Source organism: Diuraphis noxia, unplaced genomic scaffold, assembly GCF_037042655.1.
Source record: "Diuraphis noxia isolate RWA-SAM2 unplaced genomic scaffold, SU_Dnox_SAM2 contig0002, whole genome shotgun sequence".
NCBI classification, from domain to species: domain Eukaryota; kingdom Metazoa; phylum Arthropoda; class Insecta; order Hemiptera; family Aphididae; genus Diuraphis; species Diuraphis noxia.
Genome location: NW_028301712.1, coordinates 70,709,596 through 70,730,525, shown reverse-complemented (window position 1 = coordinate 70,730,525; position 20,930 = coordinate 70,709,596). Strand labels below are relative to the sequence as shown.

The window sequence follows — 20,930 nt, the reverse complement described above, 5'->3', positions numbered from 1 at the left end:
TAAATCTATAGATTGCAGTAGATAGTAAGAGTAGGCACGTGTATTATGTAGTTGTCCTTTAATCCTATAAAGTATCGCGATGGAACCTATTAAAAAATCGGTCATCGCCTAGTGGATCAGTCCCGATATGTGATCCCGGCTAAGTTTACCGCCGTAGTATTCGGGCGGTGTCGGTGATCGCAAGGGAGTGGCGTCGTCCGCGCGGTTCGCAGTGCATCATACAGAGTTCGCCAACGGTCAGATCGCCCCCGCTGTCGCGCTCCAACTCACGCACCGGCACACATAGTATAATAATAACATAATAGTCACCGCGGACGGATAAAGGACCTGGTGGCAGTAGGACACTGCGTGTATAGAGTATGGGTGGGCGGATGGAACGGGAGTGCCCCCCCCCCACCCACCCACACGCGTGCATTGCCACGGTGCGCTCGAGTCGAGATGGCCCCAATTTTCCGCCAGGACGTCAAGGGCGGCGGCGGGGCACCACATATTGATGGCGCGGAGGATGCCCCGCGTGGAGGATCCACGTCGCGGCGGCGGTGTAAAATCCTGGGGCACGCCGACGGGAAAATCCCCGGATTACTTTACGGACTGTCGTCGCGGGCTGCGATAGCGCGAACGTGCCGCTGCCGTCGTCGCCGCCGCCGCTGCCGCCGTGCGCGTTTCGCGTCGTGTGCCGCCGACGCGGACTGTTGTGTTGGAGAGTTAGTAGCGGTGCGTGCCGGCGGGTCGGGTGTCTCTCTCTCTCCATCACTCTCTGAGCGGTCCCGTAGTCGTATTATCAACAGCACCGTTATTATTACTATAGTATATTGTGGTCATTTATTATTAATATAATATTGCGCGGGAGACAGTGTGATCAGCGGGGGAGCACGGCGGCAGCCGATACATAATGTGATATATTATTTATAGAAATAATATCTTCGTCTCCGCCGCCGCTGTTAAAGATTATCGTCGTTTTAAATGGTCTGCGTGTACGGTACGCGCCGCAAAAGCCGCGCGACCGACCCGTCTTCGTCGTACTTGCGTGCCTTAGGCGTCGTCGTCGCCGTCCGTTATTAGTGTAATAGCGGTTTGTATAATATTGTTATTACCGTTATTATTTTTATTATTATTATTACTATAATATTATACATTTATCAGCTTAATTATTTTAAACGCTTCGTTTCGGGTTGCGTATATTATACATCGTAATTATATTATGTCGCGTGCCATTTGCACCGTGCATCACACGAGACCGTCGCCGCCACCGTCTCAGCAGCCGCCTCCACCGCCGCCGTCGTTTTCGTGCAGTCGACCGCCGCTGTCGGCGTCGTCGTCGTCGTCGTCGTAGAAGAGCAACGCACCGCCGCCGCTAATTCTGCAACCATCGCCGCTCCCCTATTGCCCCCGGACTAGACGTGTGAGTTGTGTTTTGTCGTTATCAGTTATCACATCACTACTCAATTATATCATCAGCGCATTTGTGTATAATATGTATATATGAAATGATGGCCAGCTAGGTATATATATGTATGTCCTATACTCCCTATACACGGGTGTCCCACATTGCCACATTGGGGTGGTTCACTCTCGGACAAAACCATTGACCAGTTCGAACTTTTGAAGTAACGTTAAGGTTCACGAAACGAATATCAAATGTAATGATCAAACGATTATGAAGAAAAAAAATTGTTATTATACAAACATAGGCGCCAGGTTTTGTAAATGCCAACGGGGGCCGAATTTGCTACATATTAGCCTTAACTTTTGCTCTTCAAAATAATTTAAATATGTGGTTAAAGAGTAGAGACGCGGGAAGTAGACTACTTATATCTATATTTTTAATTGTATCCTCTTAAATTTTAAATCAGGGGAACACTCAAAATTTTTCATTAATAACGGTTCCCCTCAAATTTTTAGTCACTTAAAGTCCTAGTTTAAACTAATTCAAATATGTAAAATATGATAAAATAAATACTACCTGTAGTATAACACGAAATAAATTAAAAACATGATTTGGGAAATTCAAATCTCAATCTTTTCAATGGGGGCTGAGCCCTGACTCCATCTTTTCAATGGGGGCTGCGGCCCCCGAGCCCCCATGTAGTCGGCGCCTATGTATACAAATTAATGAACCACTGAGTGGGGTGCCAAATTTTAAAATTAAAATTAATGACCGGCTGGAACATCTGAACACGTTGTTAAAACCGGAACGAATGACAATATTAGTCTACCGGTGAGCCATGATGAGCGTTCATGCACGTAAAATGTTGGTATTATTTCGATAAAAAAATTGCATTGAATAAGATATTATTCAATATGCCGGCTCTCTCACGTTAGTTAAAAAAAACAGTTTTATACATTTATTAAATTTTTAAACTTTATAGAAATAGGTAGTCAATTTTATTTCCAAATAAGTAAGTTTTTCTATTATTACCTTTTTAGAATAAATAGAGAAGTAGGATATTTATGTTTATTTGTATAGGCTTAAATAGTTTTTACAAATTAAATCGCATGTTTAAACTTTTAATACTGCAGCAATTTCGTAAAATCTGATATAAATAACTTATAAGTTATATAACCATATTAAACATTTTCAAAACTAATTTCATAGTCAATAATAATATTAATAGTACATTAGGGACGAGTTTTAATTCCCTAAAATTTATAAATTTTAACTTTAATTACATTTTTTGGATTTTTCAATTAAATATTCAATTTATGAAAAATGTTTATAATTTTTTGTTTTTAAACTTTAAGAGAAATTTTTATGGAATCTTCAATCTTGCATTAAACTTTCAAGCTATAGGTCTTATAGCTATTTAAATTGAAAATTTGAAAATTTTTAAACTTTTATAAAAAAAAATTATAGTCCTGTATTTTGATATTTTTCAATTTTGTATACTCGCAAACAATACTATTGTCATAAATAAATTTAAAAACCGAATAAAGTAGAAAACGTCTAGTGCCTATACTATAAATGATAGTACATGCAAAATGTTTTTTTAATTATATTATTATTTATTATGTCGATAAAATACTAATATAAATATATGGTGGAAAATTCATGCAGTGATGGTTCCTATACTATACGGCTAATTCATAAAATATGTTGTGTGTTGCATTCATACTAAATTGAATAAATACAAGAATAATTTATTAAAATAGTGGCCGGGCGGATTAAGGCGTCGGTTGCGACGCGCACGGTCGCCGGTTTGAATCCCGGTCATGTGCTGCATCGCTTTCCGGGTAGTTCATGCTGTCTGGAAAGAGAGATCGCCCCCCCCCCCCCCCAACCCGAGTATGTCAGAAACCTAGGGGTTCCCATTCGAAATTCTGCCAAAACATCCACGAGTACCAAAACCAACAGTTCCCTCCCCGACAGTTCCACAGGCTAATGGGACCTTGTTGTCGAAGCTGAGGCTCAACCCGTCAACCTCTAATAAAAAAAAATATATTAAAATACATTATGAATTTTTTGCTAAGCCAGAATGTCGTCTCTTATTGTGGTAAAAAATTATATATGCATATATATATTTTATATATATATATATGAATTAATTACTCATGTGGACATGTTTTTTCACTTATTCGTGAGTAAATGATTTCTGGACTTTGATAAACCCATATTAATTTTGTTAATGTGTCTGACGTCTATAAATAATATATTATTATTTATCAATATGATCATAACATTAAAGCTACTACTTAGTTAAAAAAATTATGATATTCTCCCAAATTCCCATATTTACGTAGTATATATTAAGTAGTACATGACAGAGAAATTATTTAATGACTTGGTTCCGCGGTCTTCCTATCCTTAAACCATGTGCGATGACTTTATTTGCTTGGTTGGTACACGTATACTACTGTAGTCGAGATCAAGGGTGTATTTGAGAGTTCAACATTGGACAAGGGAAGCATCGGATAATAAGGTTGAAGGTCAAAGTCAGTGGCGTATTTGAGGGGGGGGGGGCGATAGGGGCGACCCCCCCCCCCCCCCCCGAGAGATCTTTGAAAATAATATTTTATGATTGTTGAACTTATAAGTGTATCTAAATATTTTAATAAATAAATAATTAATATTATTTTTTGGATTAGAAATTTTTGTGATAACTGTCAACTGATAATACATATTATATCGGATAAATCGGATTACTGATTAGTGATTGCTCTATGATACGCAAAGATGGAACATTTGGCCCGAGGACGTGGAAGTGCTTAAATAAATAATAAAAATGCATTGTTTTATTATGTCTAAAAAAAATGTTTTTAATTGGTGGGGGTAGTTTACTCCTCTTAATATCCCCCCCCCCCTAGGCAAAGGCTCAAATACGCCACTGGCTCAAAGTGGTTACTTATCACTCAAAAAATATGTTTTGGCATAATATGATAAAATTAAATACAACTATTAATGTCTTTATTTTCAAAACAACGCCGTCGAAGTAAATTATTAGCGCGCAAGGGATGAGCGCATGCATTAGGTTCCACTGAATATAGTAATTAATAGATATCGAGGAAGTTAACCAACTGGTAGTTATTATTGATAAATGATAAGCATGCTTGAAAATTTAATAATATAATATATTATGGTCATTTCATGGCTGGTAGTGGGTAGATACTTGAGTTCCGTACGATATCCTTAAAATATAGTATAAGATAGAAATCTATTTAGTTATGTTAAATTTTCGAGATGTTAGTTTAACTAACCTTGCCATATTTTCCATAGGCATAGATTATTAAACATAATATTATGTTTAATGTAAGACGTATATCTAGTACAATAGTATATTCTTATTTCTTATAACAAGAAGTCACACGAGCATAATATTATATAATTAATATATATAATATATTTTAATAGTTATAACTTATGTCTTATTGGTTTGAGACAGATGTACACAAATAAAATAAAAGTTGAATCACATTCAGCGATTATTAACTTAAAACTTAGTGAATATCTGCACTCAAGGTCATTATACTCATATCAAACGATGTTTGATAAACATCTGTATATAGATATTATAGTTAACGTTAAATATCTTCGATTATGCGGACCATAGTAAACTTGTCATTTGTTAAATTAGCTCTTTTATAAGCTTAATATACGCTATATAGATAGATAAATGTCATTGTTAAAAAATAAGCCTATATTAATGGTAAGATGTTGTTTTGTAAAGTATACTATTTGTTTCTATTCTTAAATCAATAGAGAAGATAGGTAATTAAACTTTTGGAGCACTTAAAATAATCCAAAATATGTTTTTAAGAATAAAAATGGTTTTAAAAATTCAACATATGTATATTTGTATAGGTAGTAACAGTTTCTTTATTTAATTCAAAATCTTAAGTATAATATTACAGCAAATTAAGTTTTAATGCTTGTAGAATGTTTGATTATTAAATTTTAATGAAGTATGTAAGAAAAACCCGATGAACTCACTCAGCACAAAATCGATTTAAAAAACATTACAATTATTGAAGATTAAAGCATTTTTACTGCCCGAAAGGTCACGTCACGTAACACGCAAACTAGGTATGTACTCGCTTTATTGTATAATACCTAATTTTCGAGTGTACCTTGTCATTGAGGTAACTGAAATGGATATGTTATATTTGAATGATTTAATGATAAATCATCGCATATATGATATGTACAAAAAACGATTGTAAGCGAAAAAGGGCAGTCAGTCTTTTATAAGAATATTTTACTATACATTTATTTTATATTAGAAATACGATAGGTTGGACTTATTTTTACCTAAAAAATATCATAGATATGGGTACCGGGTACCTACATCATAACATGATTTTATGTAAATATGTAATATTACTAGTTATAACTTATAAACTTATTATATATAAGTCAATACCGATGTCACGATGAAGTACCGTAGAACAATGTGAATTATTCGTGGCATAAAGAGCTTAAAATTAATCTGGAGATTTTGAAAATTTCACTGTTTAAAGTAAATAATAATTTATGCAGAGCCGAAGTTTCAGGTCCCTACGAATAATATTTTAATATTTTAGGAATTACTAAAATAAATCTAAAATCATAGTTTTTCATTTAAATATCCATTTTTTTTTTCAAAATATAAATTTGAAATGTGCAATTAAAAAAAAAAATATACTTATGTGTGTTCAACGATAAAGGTAACACGGAATATTTTGAACGCATGACCTTGTATGCAATTCGGGTTTTTTGTAATGCGTAAAGGACATATAATTACATTTATTTTTGATAAATCTTGATTTTTTTTTTTTAAATTCTGCGCATGCGCAACAATATAATTTTTTTTTAAATGGCACCTCCCATTTTTGAGTTCAGATTTGAATTATGTGAATTTTTTCAAGCAACTTTGACCTTTAAAGTTTTGCTCTATCTTAAAAATTGACCGATTGAGATTCAGTGTACTGTCATAAGTACAAGTAATTTACATTACTTCTACAGAAATTTTAACTCAAATTTCTTGTAAATGGTATAATTTTGGTTAATTAATTAAACAAACTAACACATATCCTATTATTTTAATACAGTTTTAAAACAAATTTTGATTTTATTGAACAATTAAATTATGTACAGGTGAGTTTTGATTAAATTTTACAATTCATCGTATAAATTGCTCGAAGTTGTTACCGTTATTTGTAATGCATGCTTCACACCGTCGCAATACTTCTCTGTGTGTCGCAGAAAATATTTGTTCCTCGGTTAACTGTGCACACGCAATAATTATTTTATTTTTCAAATCTTGAAGATCATTTGGTGGGTTAGAATAGACAACCGTCTTCAGATGTCCCCATAAAAAAAAATCCAAAGGTGTCAAATCTGGTGATCTTGGCGGCCATTGTACTGGTCCACGAGTGCCCATCCATCTATGATTAAAAGTTCTCTCTAAATATTCGCGAACAATTAATGCGTTATGCGCAGGTGCTCCGTCTTGTTGAAAAAATAGATGTACGCGAATGTTTAGTGGAACATCTTCCATAAAAATGGTGAGTTGATTTGATAAGAAGTCGAGGTATCTCGTACCAGTCAATGTGCCATCATAAAAATAAGGACCGAGTAATTTGCTACCTACAAGTCCACACCAAACGTTTGTTCCCCATACGTGTTGAAAATTGGTATCGTTTGTCCAAAATGGATTACTATCAGACCAATATCGATTATTTTGTTTGTTAATAATACCGTTATTAGTAAATTTGGATTCGTCAGTCCAACAAATGTAATCCAAAAACTGTGGTTCCTCTTGAACTTGTACCAATAACCACGCAATAAACGTAAGCCTTCTCTCTGAATCACCAAGTACTAAATTTTGAACTAAGTTTGGCCGATATGGATGATACTTATTTTTTTTCAAAATCGAGTGCACTTTTCCCACGGATACATTAAGTTCTCTTGCCAAATGTCGCACGGAAGAACGCGGATTAATATTAATGTATGCTAATACCTGAATTTCTTCATCATCATTGGCTTCATGTGGTCTTTGATTACGGCGGCCATTACCATCTCTACTCGTGAATTGTCCGTGTTCTCTCAAACTCATTTCAATTCGCACAAAAAAGTTGTGAGGTGGGTGATATCGATCCGGGTACCGTTCTGCATACAATCGTGCTGCATTACGCGAATTTTTTAGGCACTCGCCATAAATTAAGAGCATATCTGTTTTCTCACTGAAGCTCACCATATTAAACGAAAAATTAATGTGACCCAAACGAATGACAAACCACATTTAACAACAATTGTATCATAAGTGTGAGCATTGAGCAAATTTAGAAATAGTACCTAACCAAAATTATCGTTTGTTAGATTACCTACGACATTAAGATAAAATAATCTAAGGCATACAATAAAAGTCGATAAAAGATAGAACGAGAAAAGATTTATTTTGTAGAAATATGAAACCAATATTATTTGTTATTAATACTATGATTGTTCGGGACGTTCGGATGAGCGATAGCAAAAACGCAATAGCGATAAGGCGATAATTTGTTTTAAAACTGTATTAAAATAATAGGATATGTGTTAGTTTGTTTAATTAATTAACCAAAATTATACCATTTACAAGAAATTTGAGTTAAAATTTCTGTAGAAGTAATGTAAATTACTTGTACTTATGACAGTACACTGAATCTCAATCGGTCAATTTTTAAGATAGAGCAAAACTTTAAAGGTCAAAGTTGCTTGAAAAAATTCACATAATTCAAATCTGAACTCAAAAATGGGAGGTGCCATTTAAAAAAAAATTATATTGTTGCGCATGCGCAGAATTTAAAAAAAAAAAATCAAGATTTATCAAAAATAAATGTAATTATATGTCCTTTACGCATTACAAAAAACCCGAATTGCATACAAGGTCATGCGTTCAAAATATTCCGTGTTACCTTTATCGTTGAACACACTGTATAATTTTAAATTTTTAGGTTGCTGAAAGAACAGTTTATAAGGAACATTGTATTTAATTTTCAAATTTTAAGCAAATTTTGAAAATGGTTTCATGTTTCAAGTGTCTCTTAAAGTTAGGTTAGGTCACGGTCATTTTTGAATAGTAATGAATAAATAATTTTGAAATGTCAAAAGCTGACTTAACATAAAAATTCTTTATTATTTTGTAAAGTAATCGGTATATTTGTCCCCCTTTAGTATCTACTAGATTTAATTTTTGAACTCTCCTCAAGGTTGAAGATTGAAGTGGGTTACAACTTACAACACGTATACATACTTACACAAACAAAAAATCATCGAAAAATCAATTAATTAATTACCTACCTACTTCACTATCACTCAGTATTTAAAGCAGTACAATTAACTTAAAAAAAAAAATTTATTTAATTATGCTGTAAGATATATTTCATTAATTTTTTTATTTAATCGGTTAACACTTATTCAACAATTCACATAAGAATCGTCCGGAAACAACAATATTGTCCCATTCTCAAAACAGTCGAAACACAATTGTTCAAGAATTTTGTATAAGGAAAACGTATAGATCAGGCGCGCAGTTGTCATTCGGGCTGCGTGTATAGTTGTTCACAGATTTTGAGAATTTTTTGAAATTACATCGATACCATTTACTAAAGTACATACGCAGTACTTCGTACCTTTTCCCTCGTTTAATAAATTTATTAGTATGTTGATTTTCTTATTTTCTTATTTTAGCATGGTAGCCATCAATATCACTCAATTTAATTTGTTGGTAAATAATTATACAATAGTCAATAATTGAGATAAATAGATTTAATATTACTGTGTAAATATATCACGCTTCATGTATATATTGACGTGTGGTGATAAATTCCATAATATTATAATATTATTCATTATTATAATATATTAATGTGTGGTGCAACTATGTGGAGTGTTCTTGATAGTATAATAGACAATAGTATATAATAATATATTGGGATTACCTATTGTTTATGTAATATTATTTATTGCTTATGTTTCTTTATTAAACTATTACTTCTATGTTCATCAAAGTTTATATGATGCTGAATGCTGGGTTTTTGGATTGAATTTTACTTATCTTTATGTTTTGAATATAATACAATATGCACTTCAAAGAAAAAAGTAATTTATCTTAACTTTAAGCTATATAAACATTACATTCGATTTTTAAGAGATGAAAATTATAACTTTGGTGGTTTGAAATTTTCTGATTTCAATCGCTTTCAATAAAGGTATTATAATCCACACGTTCTCTATTATACATCAATGAAAAATTGCCTGATAAGCATTTTCAGCGAGTGAACAAGACAAAAAAAAAAATCTACACAATTGAGGGCTTAATGTATATATATATATTCAAGTACGAAAAATACAATAACAAAAATGAAAATGAAAAAATGTAATCTATAGGTATAACAGTTTTATTTTTATCAAATATTAAAAAAAAAATTCGAATTTATTTAATTTCAAATAACCTACATATATATTAAAATATAACTCAATTTGATTTTAATTCTTAAATCTTAGATTATATTTTATTTAAATAATAATAATAAGACTCAGAATTGGCCACACGAAATTTACACATGGACACCTTATGGCAAAGACAGATCCACCCCTATGCCCAACATGCAATGAAAACTACTACATCAAACACATTATCGTCCACTGCCCAAACTTCAATGAAGACATAATGCTAGGTACAATAATCAAACAGGTAAGTTAAAGATACAAAAGTTTAAAATGCTTTTTTTAAATTTGATTTTTATTAGAAAATAATTATAGCAAAGCGATTACAATAGTTTAAAATGTTATCATATAATTTTTTATCATTCATAATTGAATAATTATTATACTAGGTTTAAATGTTTAATAATTGTAGGTGTAATTTAATATGCGTTTTAAATCATAATAGGTACATATTTTTATTTTTTATTTATTTTTTATTGATCTTATAAGTATAGAACTATAGACCGGTTATGGCCATTGGCAGTTGTATGTTGGAGGGGAGGGGGTTGTACGATTGGTCGGGGAACACGTGGTATGTGGGATTAGAATTCGTCACTTAAAACTTGGATGGTTATCTATCTAGGAACTAGCGATGCCGGACGATGCTCAATCTAAGAACAAGTTAGTGATTGAGACCAACTACCAAAAGCCACACCATGCCCCCATATTTTATTGAAGTCTTTGAGATGTCATGTTGTAAAGCAAATAAAGCTTGGTTCTTTTGATTTACAAATAAATAAAATGGTTAACATATATTATAATTTACGGTTATATTGCGTTTGTTCATCGTTATTTACTTATAAATTATTATTAAGCAGTAGATTTTGCTCAAAATCATAATATATAAGATTACGAGATGTTATACAAATTTTTATATTATTAAGAGGCTGCTCAGATAACGCTGTTTATATCGCATATATAGACGCCAAATTTGGTGTGACTGTCACTTGGCCGGAATCCTTGTAAGATCGCTCTTATAGATGAAACTATGTGTTGTCATCAATCATCGTCATCGTTGCTGGTGCACTACCACCAGATAACCTGTTATATTGTAGCATTTTATGGTTATAGTGGGTAAATCTGGTTGTTTTAGTAACAATATCATAAGTAGGGTTAAGATATTTATGCACTAAAAAATGTATGAATATGTATGCATTTATGCACTAAAAACCAGCTAAATATACATGATCAATTTGAAAAATATGCATTTAAAAAAAATCAAAATTATTGGACAAGAAATGTAATAAATATATAGATGAATGGAATAAACTGAAAAAATTAAATAAAATATAAACAAAAATTAAAAAGAGTTGCATTGAATAATTAAAGTATGTTAAAAAGTTCCGCTGTAAATCTTCGTCTGTTTAGTGCTAATACGTTTTTGAATCTATTAAACGAAAAATCTTTATGTAAAAAATTGTATTTATTTAAATTATTATATTTATATAATAATAGTTACCTGGAAAAACTCCTCTCCACTTCAACAGATGTAATTGGTGAAAACTTTAAAAACGAAATCTTTCGCAGTTAATTCCTCTTCGATCCCCTTAATTTATTTATTTATTTGTATAATTTAAACGGGCGAACCCAGTTACATTTATTATAGACATACGTCTATTATTATAAAATATGTAATAATAATAATAATAATAATAATAATAATATTTGTTATCACATGAACACTAATCTTAAAAATTATAATATGACAGCTATAATACAGATAGTATGCATTAGGTAAATAGACAGGTTTAAGTAATGTATGTGATGAGACACTTATGGTTGACAATAATTCACTGAAAACAAAAATGGTTAAGAATACAGACTACAGAGTAAAGTATAACATTGGAAATCGACTTAATGAGATATTGACATAGATTATAACATTTAAACAGCTAAAATATTATTTATGTAAAAATTAAAATTATTTAAGGAAACGCAGGAAAATAGATCAACATTTAAATAATTAACAAGTTGCATAGATCTATTCATAGGAGTATTTTGACAATAATTTGAACGTTGGAGTTGCACATAAAAAGTATTTAATTGCCTAGTTCTACGATTTGGAATATTAAAATTCAATAAAGAAAGTACTTCTGGAGTCTGGACAGTTAATATACCCATTCGTTAATTTAAAAATAAAACATAGATCAAGTCTTTTCCTTCTGTTGATAAGAGTTTCTAGCTTTAAATACGACAATAATGGTTGATATGATGAGTGAGGTGCACGTTCGATACAACATCTGAATTGAATGATACGTAGAAAACGGTTTGAATTGATTCCATGTTTTTTGTAGCACCGATTGATTGTGGGGACCATACTATAGATCCATAATCGAGTAATGATCTGACGAAGGAACAGTAGAGTGATTTTAACGCTAAAGGATTGACGAAGTCTTTACAGCTGCGGTTTATGAAACCTAACATCGAAGAGGCTTTATTTTGGATATACATATAGTGATCATTAAATGAAAGAGATGGGTCAAAATAAATTCCCAGGTCCTTGTATAGATAGACTCGATCTAATTTAATGTTGTTTATATAGTAATTATATAGAGTAGGTGTACGGTTTTTAGAGAAGGTTATGATCTTATATTTGTTTATGTTTAAGGATAAATTATTTTGAGTGCACCAGGTGCTAAGACGAGTTAAGTCATCCTGGAGCAGCAAATTATCAGCTGGTAATGTAATTATACGGTAAATTTTCATATTTTAATGATTTCCAGTTCTCCATTGAGTACTTTCGGAATTTGACATATTACTGTTTTGAATCCACTGTTTTTCTCCAGAATCGTTTTAAATTTACTACATATTTCGTTACCGATTTGTCCACCTGCTGCTTTGATAATGTTATCTGTTGTATTATTGACTATTGATATTGCTTCTGACAAAAGCTACCCGAATGGTTCAAGACGAGTTATATTGACCGATAAAAACCCATAGTTCGATTAAATGTATACTAAATTTGCTTCTATAGATAGATCATTCAAAAGTGTATGACATTTTTGTATGGCTACAGTCATAATTTATAAGATAATGCAATGTTTTTAACGTTAATTTATTGATGTCATAATTTCCATCGTATAGATATACGATTCTCGTAGTATAAACTAAATTATTTTGGATTTTTTTTTTTTTTTTTTTAAACTTTTTCAACAAGTGCCTTTATTGTAACTTTTATTTACTCCGTTTACAGTTTATTAAATTTAAATAATTTAAATTAATATAACAGATTGTTTAAATGGTTATATTGCTACTCTTCGGTTGGTTATTATAGAGGTACTGCACTTTTACAATATATTTGCGTAAAATACGAGTAATTATATATTACTTATAATCTAATCAATTACTGAAAATAGTTATTACTTAATGGTACTTGTATGTAATAATTTATTATTTTACGATGAACATAGGTACTTACTAATAAGTAAATAACGAATAATAATATTTGATAATATTTTCGGGCCAACAGCTTAAAGGTTTTAAGTAATAATAAATATCGTCTCTGATGTGGGTAGCTATGGGTAATTTATATTTTAATTTATAACTACATTTTCGTAAGTAGTTCAGGAAAAAATTATTTCGTTATAAATGACTGACCTACCGAACCTAATCTAATGTCTGGATTGTACTAAATATTTTATGTATTGTTGACAATTATGTTGATACCAAAAAATTACATTCAACAAATTTATTTCTAAACCTCTCCGAGAATATTCCTTGTCGTTCTCTCAAAGACTTAAGACATAATATAGACATAACTTTCATGTGAATAAATAAAATAATCCAAGCAGAATATATTGTTTAAAGATTACATGTTTCGTATTTTATTTTTAGACCAAATTCTATATTTTAAACTTTTATTGTAATATTTCAACCAATTTAAGTATATTAATTTAGATCTTATTTATAAAATAAAACATATTCAACAAACCATTGAGAAAAATCTAAGATTTATAATACTATACCTATTACCTACGCTAAAAAATGATGTTTCACATTATGTTGTACCTACTGTAGTATTCCATAGGAATGAACTATTGTTAATTATTAGGTATTATTATTTGCCATATAAATCTATAATGACCATATATCTAAATTTTCAATCAATATTATTTTACAATTTGAAACTTTGATTCAAACAATCAAAAATCATGTTTTTATTAAAAAAATTATATATTCTATGTCGTGTTGCTTTCTTTCTAATTCTTGGTTCACAGACTTGCAAAAAATTTGTCAGAATCCAATAGCCACGCGCAGAGGTGTCATTTGGTGACGGGGGAGAATGTGCACAAGGGTACAGTTGACCTCCTTCCCAGAAAAAACCTTATAATTGTAATTTGTTTAATTAATTTTGGTTTGTTAAATCAGTAAATTGAGATTAATTTTTGCAACCCCTTTCCCATCCTAAGGAAAATTAGCACCAAAGGCCACCTATGGTCACGCATACCGTCTGTATTTAGAAATACTTCTAATATGAATTGCATAGAAATTCATTTTTACTATAGAACATAAATTCTAAAAGTGTTTTTAACATCGATACTATAACATACTTATGTTGAAGATAACATTTGTTAATTAGTTTTCAGACTATGAAAATGTATTGCATTTTAATGATTGAAATATTAAATCATTGCACACGTAGTGATTTATAAAAAGGGGGAATGGAACTACTATGTTTAAGCTGTGTGATGTTTTCAATTAGTCATTTGATACTTAAGCATACTATTCTATGTTCCGTTAGTTGTTGATATGTTATTTTAATTTAATATGTTATGATCGATATTATGACGTAATGCAATGAATCCTGAGGATAATATGTTAAAAGGGGTGAAAATAAATAATCTAAAATGAAATTTGCCATATACTTTTAGTTCAATTTAAATATGCGTATATGCTTATAGTTTACCTTTGATTGATGATGACGATAATACTTTCTATTATTATCTGAATAGTAAATAGGTACCTACTATATTTTATATAGTACCTATAGGTGTATTAAGGGCAGCGAGGCCAAGACTAATAATTAGGGCTAGGATTTATATGCAATAAAAAATTGTAAAATATGCATTTTATTTACCAAAATATGCAAAAAGAAATTTTTATTATTAATTATTATAATTCATAATTTATTATTATTACTTATTATTAGCTCATATTGTTACATTAAATATTAGTTTTATTTGACGTAACTTGGCACTTTCACTTTGAACTTTCGGCATACTGGACACTGTTATTAAAACCATTCAAATTATTAAGTACCTATAAACGTCCGCACATTTACGCAACACACGACGTACTAATACAATTTTTCTGTGCTATCTCACTGTATAACAATGTGTAAGTAATTCTACCGGTCGTCCGACCAACGATAAGGTAACAAACGGATATCATTTGACCTAAGATAAAATAGGTAGTATTTATGCTATATATTTACAAAAATTCAACGGATAAACCAAAAACAGTCGGTTTCGTGAAGTACCATTTAAAATTAACAATAACTTATAAAAATTAAAAAATGTTAGTTAAAAAATATAGAATTCTAAAAAAAATTATGAATATGCAATTATATGCATTATTTCCAAAATATGCAAAAAAATAATTGGTCCGATTTAAACGAGAATAAGCCAAATCGTGGACAAATCTGACAACCAATTAATTTGGATTAAAGGAAAAAAACATGCAAATGCATATAAATCCTAACCCTACTAATAATAAAAACGTTGTACAAATCGATGTAATATGCGAATCACTAATTAAAACTTTTTTTTTTATTTATTAATTTAATTGTGTCAGTACACCGAGTATTTTTACAATGTCATAAATTTACAATTTTGATTATGTGTTTACACATAGTATTTACAATTTTTACTAATTTTTGGTTAATCATATGTCCAGATCCGTGTCTGAATCTGAGGTGTCTTCTTTGGATTTAAGTAGTATATCCTGTGGTAGCCTTAGTTTTAGTCTTAGATTGACGGATGTTCTGTCGATTTTATAGTGGAGTGCTCCGTCAGCTTTGTGTAGTTTTTCGTGTAATTAAAACTTAAAATGTATACGAAACATCGATACCTATAGATAAGATGCAGTCGTTTCCATTTATATGTATACTCAATGATGGCGTAAAAACGTGAATTTTCGTATTAAAGGGTGTAACTATAGTACCTATAGTATACACGTCGGCATCATTTAGAATCGCGTGCGTATATAAAATAAAATAGTCAACGCGTATATAGACTATATATTAGTAACTTGCATTAAAAATATTTATAATTCGTTAACGTTTTTGGGGTTTGCATAGATTATCTTATAATCATATATTTGTTTGAGCGGAAAGTGATATTTAGGTGCACACACGTACACGCACAAATACATGAGATATTAAACGTGATAAATCATTTGGAGCGCGCTCGTTTTATTATTTTTTATTTATTTCCACACGTGTACACGCACCGTCGATGTACAATGTACTTTATATTTACATAATACAATACATTATGTGCGGCACACGTTTACATGTGCAGTATAATACTGCAGATCGATGCAGTGGTTCTATGGTGTAAAAATCTATATTACACACCATCATGGGTGAAATTTCAAATTTATTCTTAACGTTAGTGGGATAGGGGGGCTGTATGTAACTTTATGAATAATCATTGAAGCAGACCCATGGAAGACAAATCCATTTTTATTTTACCTTAACCAATTTTTACACCATATTTTATTGATACATCGTATCGTAGAAATTATAAGGAAATAGTGCTAACTAAAATCAAAAAGAAAATAATGTCTTGCTAATAGATGATTTCACAAATAAATATTATATTGTATTAATAGGACGTCTGCAGCGTACAATAATATTTTGTTGACTCATCGTTCTGATCCAATAAGGAAACTTTGTAATTTGGTGTTTTGCTGAACCAATCTTGTGTTTTAGCTTTGATATTAGTGTGAATAATCCAAATATATAATCCGGGTTTTTTTTGCGATATTTAAATTTTCCTACAATGATATAATGTCTATTTTATAATTATAATATTTTATATATGGCCAACTTACTGAAACCAATTTGACATAATAATATTAAAGTTGAATAATAGGTTAACTAAATCTAATACTATATAGGTTGATATAGCTGATATAGTTGATAACCTTTGATTGGTTTTGCTGAACACAAATTTGAAATGTTGTGCGGGGTTAAGATGTGAAAACGGTTGAGCTGACCTAGTCTCAATTTTTAACAAAAAATACGATAAGTTTAATTCGATAACCACAATATGCTTGGTTCGAATTAGGTATACGGTACTCGGCTAAGTCACCTCTATTAGCCCCCTTAATTGCATTTAAGCACACAACGTGATATCTGATACGTATCTGGCGGGGCAGGTTTGTACGTATAATCGGATATATTTAAAAATACTCTGATTAATGGTCAAAATAATTGTCACGTTACCCGTCCTTAAAAGCATATGCCTAAGACGTACGAAAGTGTACACAAATGGTGCGCGGTCGGAGCTCATGACATTTATTATTATTCAGGCAGGGCGTGTGATGGCCACGGGTCGGCGGTGGCTGTAGCGGTAGCTGTAGCGGCGGTTCCGCGGGACACAACGCCCTTGTGTATACGCTATTCATTGACTGGACCCCGCAGCTGCCGCAACCGCCGCCGCCGCCACCACCATCAATATCGCTACCACTACGTCTGCCGGTCGGTCGGTCGGTCGATGGATCGGTTGGTCGGTCAGTTTGTCGGTCGGTTTGTCGATTGGTCGGACGGGCTGTCAGCTGTGCGCCGTTCAGCATCTCACCACCAGCGCCGAGTCTAGCATGTGGAGCGATCTGCCGACGACAACGGCGGCAACGGATACTACTAATATATATTCGACTGCGACGACGATCGGTGCGCGCACGCGGCTTGGCTCGACGTCGCCGCCGCCGCATCTATCTCTCCTACATCGCGCGCCCGAGGAGGAGGCACCACACTCGAGAGTTGTCGCGCGTACACGTCCGACACACCCTGCGTGTCCTCCGTTTGGCCACCTTGGGGCGTGGACAGTGTTCGGAGCTTTTTTTTATTATTTTTATTATTATTATTTATTTATTTGTTTGTTTTATTATTCTTATTATTCCGCGCGCGTTGAAGTGTGTATATAATAATATAAGACCGTGCGTGTGTGTTCGTGTACTCTTGTCGGGCAATCTCATCGGAAATATACGTCGCTATACGGCGAAGGTCTGATGTGACGAGCTTAGGAATCGTTGTGTGTATGCAATAATAAATAAATATAAATCATATTATATCATATTACACTATACACACGATATAATAATCATATAGTGGTAAAATTATAGTGAGGCTAGATCTAACAGCGCGTGTGTTATTCGTTTCGATCAAACGCTTATCATCGTCGTCCTTTCGTTGTCGTGATCATACGGTGTCGGTGTTTCATTACTACGCGATGGGCATACACCCGAGCGCTATGCGTTCGTCGTCGTCGACATCGTCGCACGGTGACAGGCAGGCGTCCGTCAGGTCTAGGCGATCGCAGGTATACTGGGGAGGGCACATATATTATGATATAGACGTGTTGTGCGTAACCATAAAATTTAACACATTTGCATTTGTGTCTGTTATCAAGTCGTCAGGGTGCAGTGTATGTGACGCTAAAACTCCGTCCGCTGATTTGCGTCGCAGAAGAGGGTTTTTATATTATGTGCCTGCGCACAGCTTTTCAAGCGAGTAATTATGTACACGTCATGTATAATGCATACTGCTCGCGTGTCTCTGTGTGTGTACGTGGATTTACTACCTACAGTAATATAGGTTGACCAGTGTGCGAATGTTTTTTTTTTTTGCAAGTCGAGATGATCTTTTGTGTGATGTTGGTGTTGGAGTGTGAGTGCGTGTAAGTGCGTGCGTGCGTGCGTGCGCCCGCCCGCCAAAACAGCCTTTGGCACAAACTGAACGGCGAACACTCTCGCTGATTTCCCCGTAATACCGTTTCCGGTCTCACTCCGCGAGCCGACCCAACGATCTCGTGTAGTAGGGGTTCGCAAAGGTGACGCGGCGCGTCGGATAGGCAATTCAGGTGCACGCGCGTCCACGGCATGGACGAAACGACGATGTCTGTATGTAGTACGGATATTATTATTACTATTATTTCGTTACACTGCAGACGCGCGGGCGCCGCGTCGTGTACGTCCCCAGTCGTATATTATTTTATATTATATATCGTATGCCATTTCGTGCGTCGACTTTCGCCGTGTACGCATAATATATTATGCATGTAGAATGTAGATATATGTATGTGCGTACGTTTGTCGTACGGTTGGAGTAATGTGCGTACGGAACACGGGGCATTCGTACGATTATTATGGTGACCACGTCCATGTACGAGTGACGCCGATAAAGTTTATAACAAGATTCCATTCCACACACGCGTATATGTGAGTGAGTGTGTTTGTGTGTGGGTACGCGCGCGCGCGCGTGTGTGTATGTGAGCGTGTATGCGTGAGTATATTATACACGACTTTACGTTGAGCTTGACCCAATTGCTGTAACCTCTCGTAACGACGCTTGATTCCGACGCGTATTGCACCCGAGGCGCCGCGCAAAGTTGCTAAAATTTTATTTCGCTCTCTTTTATCAATATACATAGGTACGCACACGTTTCCGATTGGCATGTACAAAACGTATGATGTCTTATCGGCGGTCCATGCACACCGTATACCCCGTGGGTTTTTAATTTAATTTTTTATTTTAGAACCTTCAGCGATAGCTATTACAGTTCAACAATTAATTAATAATATAGGATGCAAAGGTTACAATTTAAGATAAGATACAATAGTTGATACATGATAACAAAAGACAATTAAATTAAAATATCAGATAGTGAATTAAATATGAAATAGTGAGACATTTATATAAGAATAATATTACAAAATGAAAATAGATCGATAACTGTTTAGTAATTATCTACGTTAAATCATATATATATACCATAAATACGGTGTTATGTTGATTTAGCAAGGAAAGAATTAAGAGTAGTTGTGAGAAGAGAGATTAGAGGGCTGATAATGGAATTAAGATTGGAAATGAAATTAGATAGGATATTGGAAATATTGGTGAAAGGAAGTTTTTCTTCGTTTTTCGTTGATTCAGCATAACCCCGTGGGTTAAATATTATATATATTAATATTGTTGTATATATGATATGAAAATATAATTACACTTCATTTAAGTTGGATACAACTATAACAGCCTTAAAACAGTATATGTATATATATATTATATTGTAATGAAAAAACGTTCCGTAATTGGTAACGTTTGAACCGAAACGTGCGTGTGTTCGAATAAACTTAGATTTACTGACGATTACCTAACGAAATAATATCCAGTTCTGCACGGGTAGAATGGGGAATGAAAGAAGGTTGCAGTACACGCGGTTTGGGTAGGACACTTGCATAGCTTTAACGTTACGCAACGAGCAGTTGGATGGATTTTTAATCCGATTGATGTGTGTATATATAATATGAGCTATTTGTACGAGGGGGTTAGGTTATAGGTTCTTTGTGGTGAATATTTATCGTGTATTCTACGATTACACCTTAATAACTGAACATTTATAGAATCAGCTGTCCCGTTGTATAGTTTCAGGACTTTCTTGTTTCAAGCATATAATATTATAATTTATATTTATTATTGTTCAAGAAATGAACACTACGCGTACGGTTTTAATTATCAAGCAACAAGTTCTCGAAAGCACTGAAGATATTATATTATTATATATTTTTCATATTATCATAGCTATATAGTATATATCTTATGTTTTTTTATATATCTCTTCTCAGGATTATGCATTTTATTATTTTCAAAATAATAGGAAAAATTTCGCTCGTTTATTCAATGGTTCTTCAAAACAACCTCTTGGACTTTACGCGCAACTCGACATTAATTGTATTACGTACACTAGCTAATACCACACAGTGTATA

The 20,930-nt window shown here is 32.9% G+C and overlaps 1 protein-coding gene across 8 annotated transcripts in view; it reads left to right on the top strand.

Moving 5' to 3' along the window:
* The first annotated feature begins 634 nt into the window (after positions 1-634).
* The window catches only part of sif (guanine nucleotide exchange factor still life), a 72,841-nt gene continuing 52,545 nt past the window's right edge, over positions 635-20,930 (top strand). For 3 of the 8 annotated variants that reach the window (XM_089221603.1, XM_089221602.1, XM_089221599.1), the window contains exon 1: positions 639-1,402. The gene's annotated coding sequence lies outside the window, so the exon portion shown is untranslated. Of the gene's footprint in view, positions 1,403-17,953; positions 18,487-20,930 lie in introns of those variants that run through there. The other 5 variants (XM_089221604.1, XM_089221606.1, XM_089221601.1 and 2 more) reach the window with 4 other exon arrangements.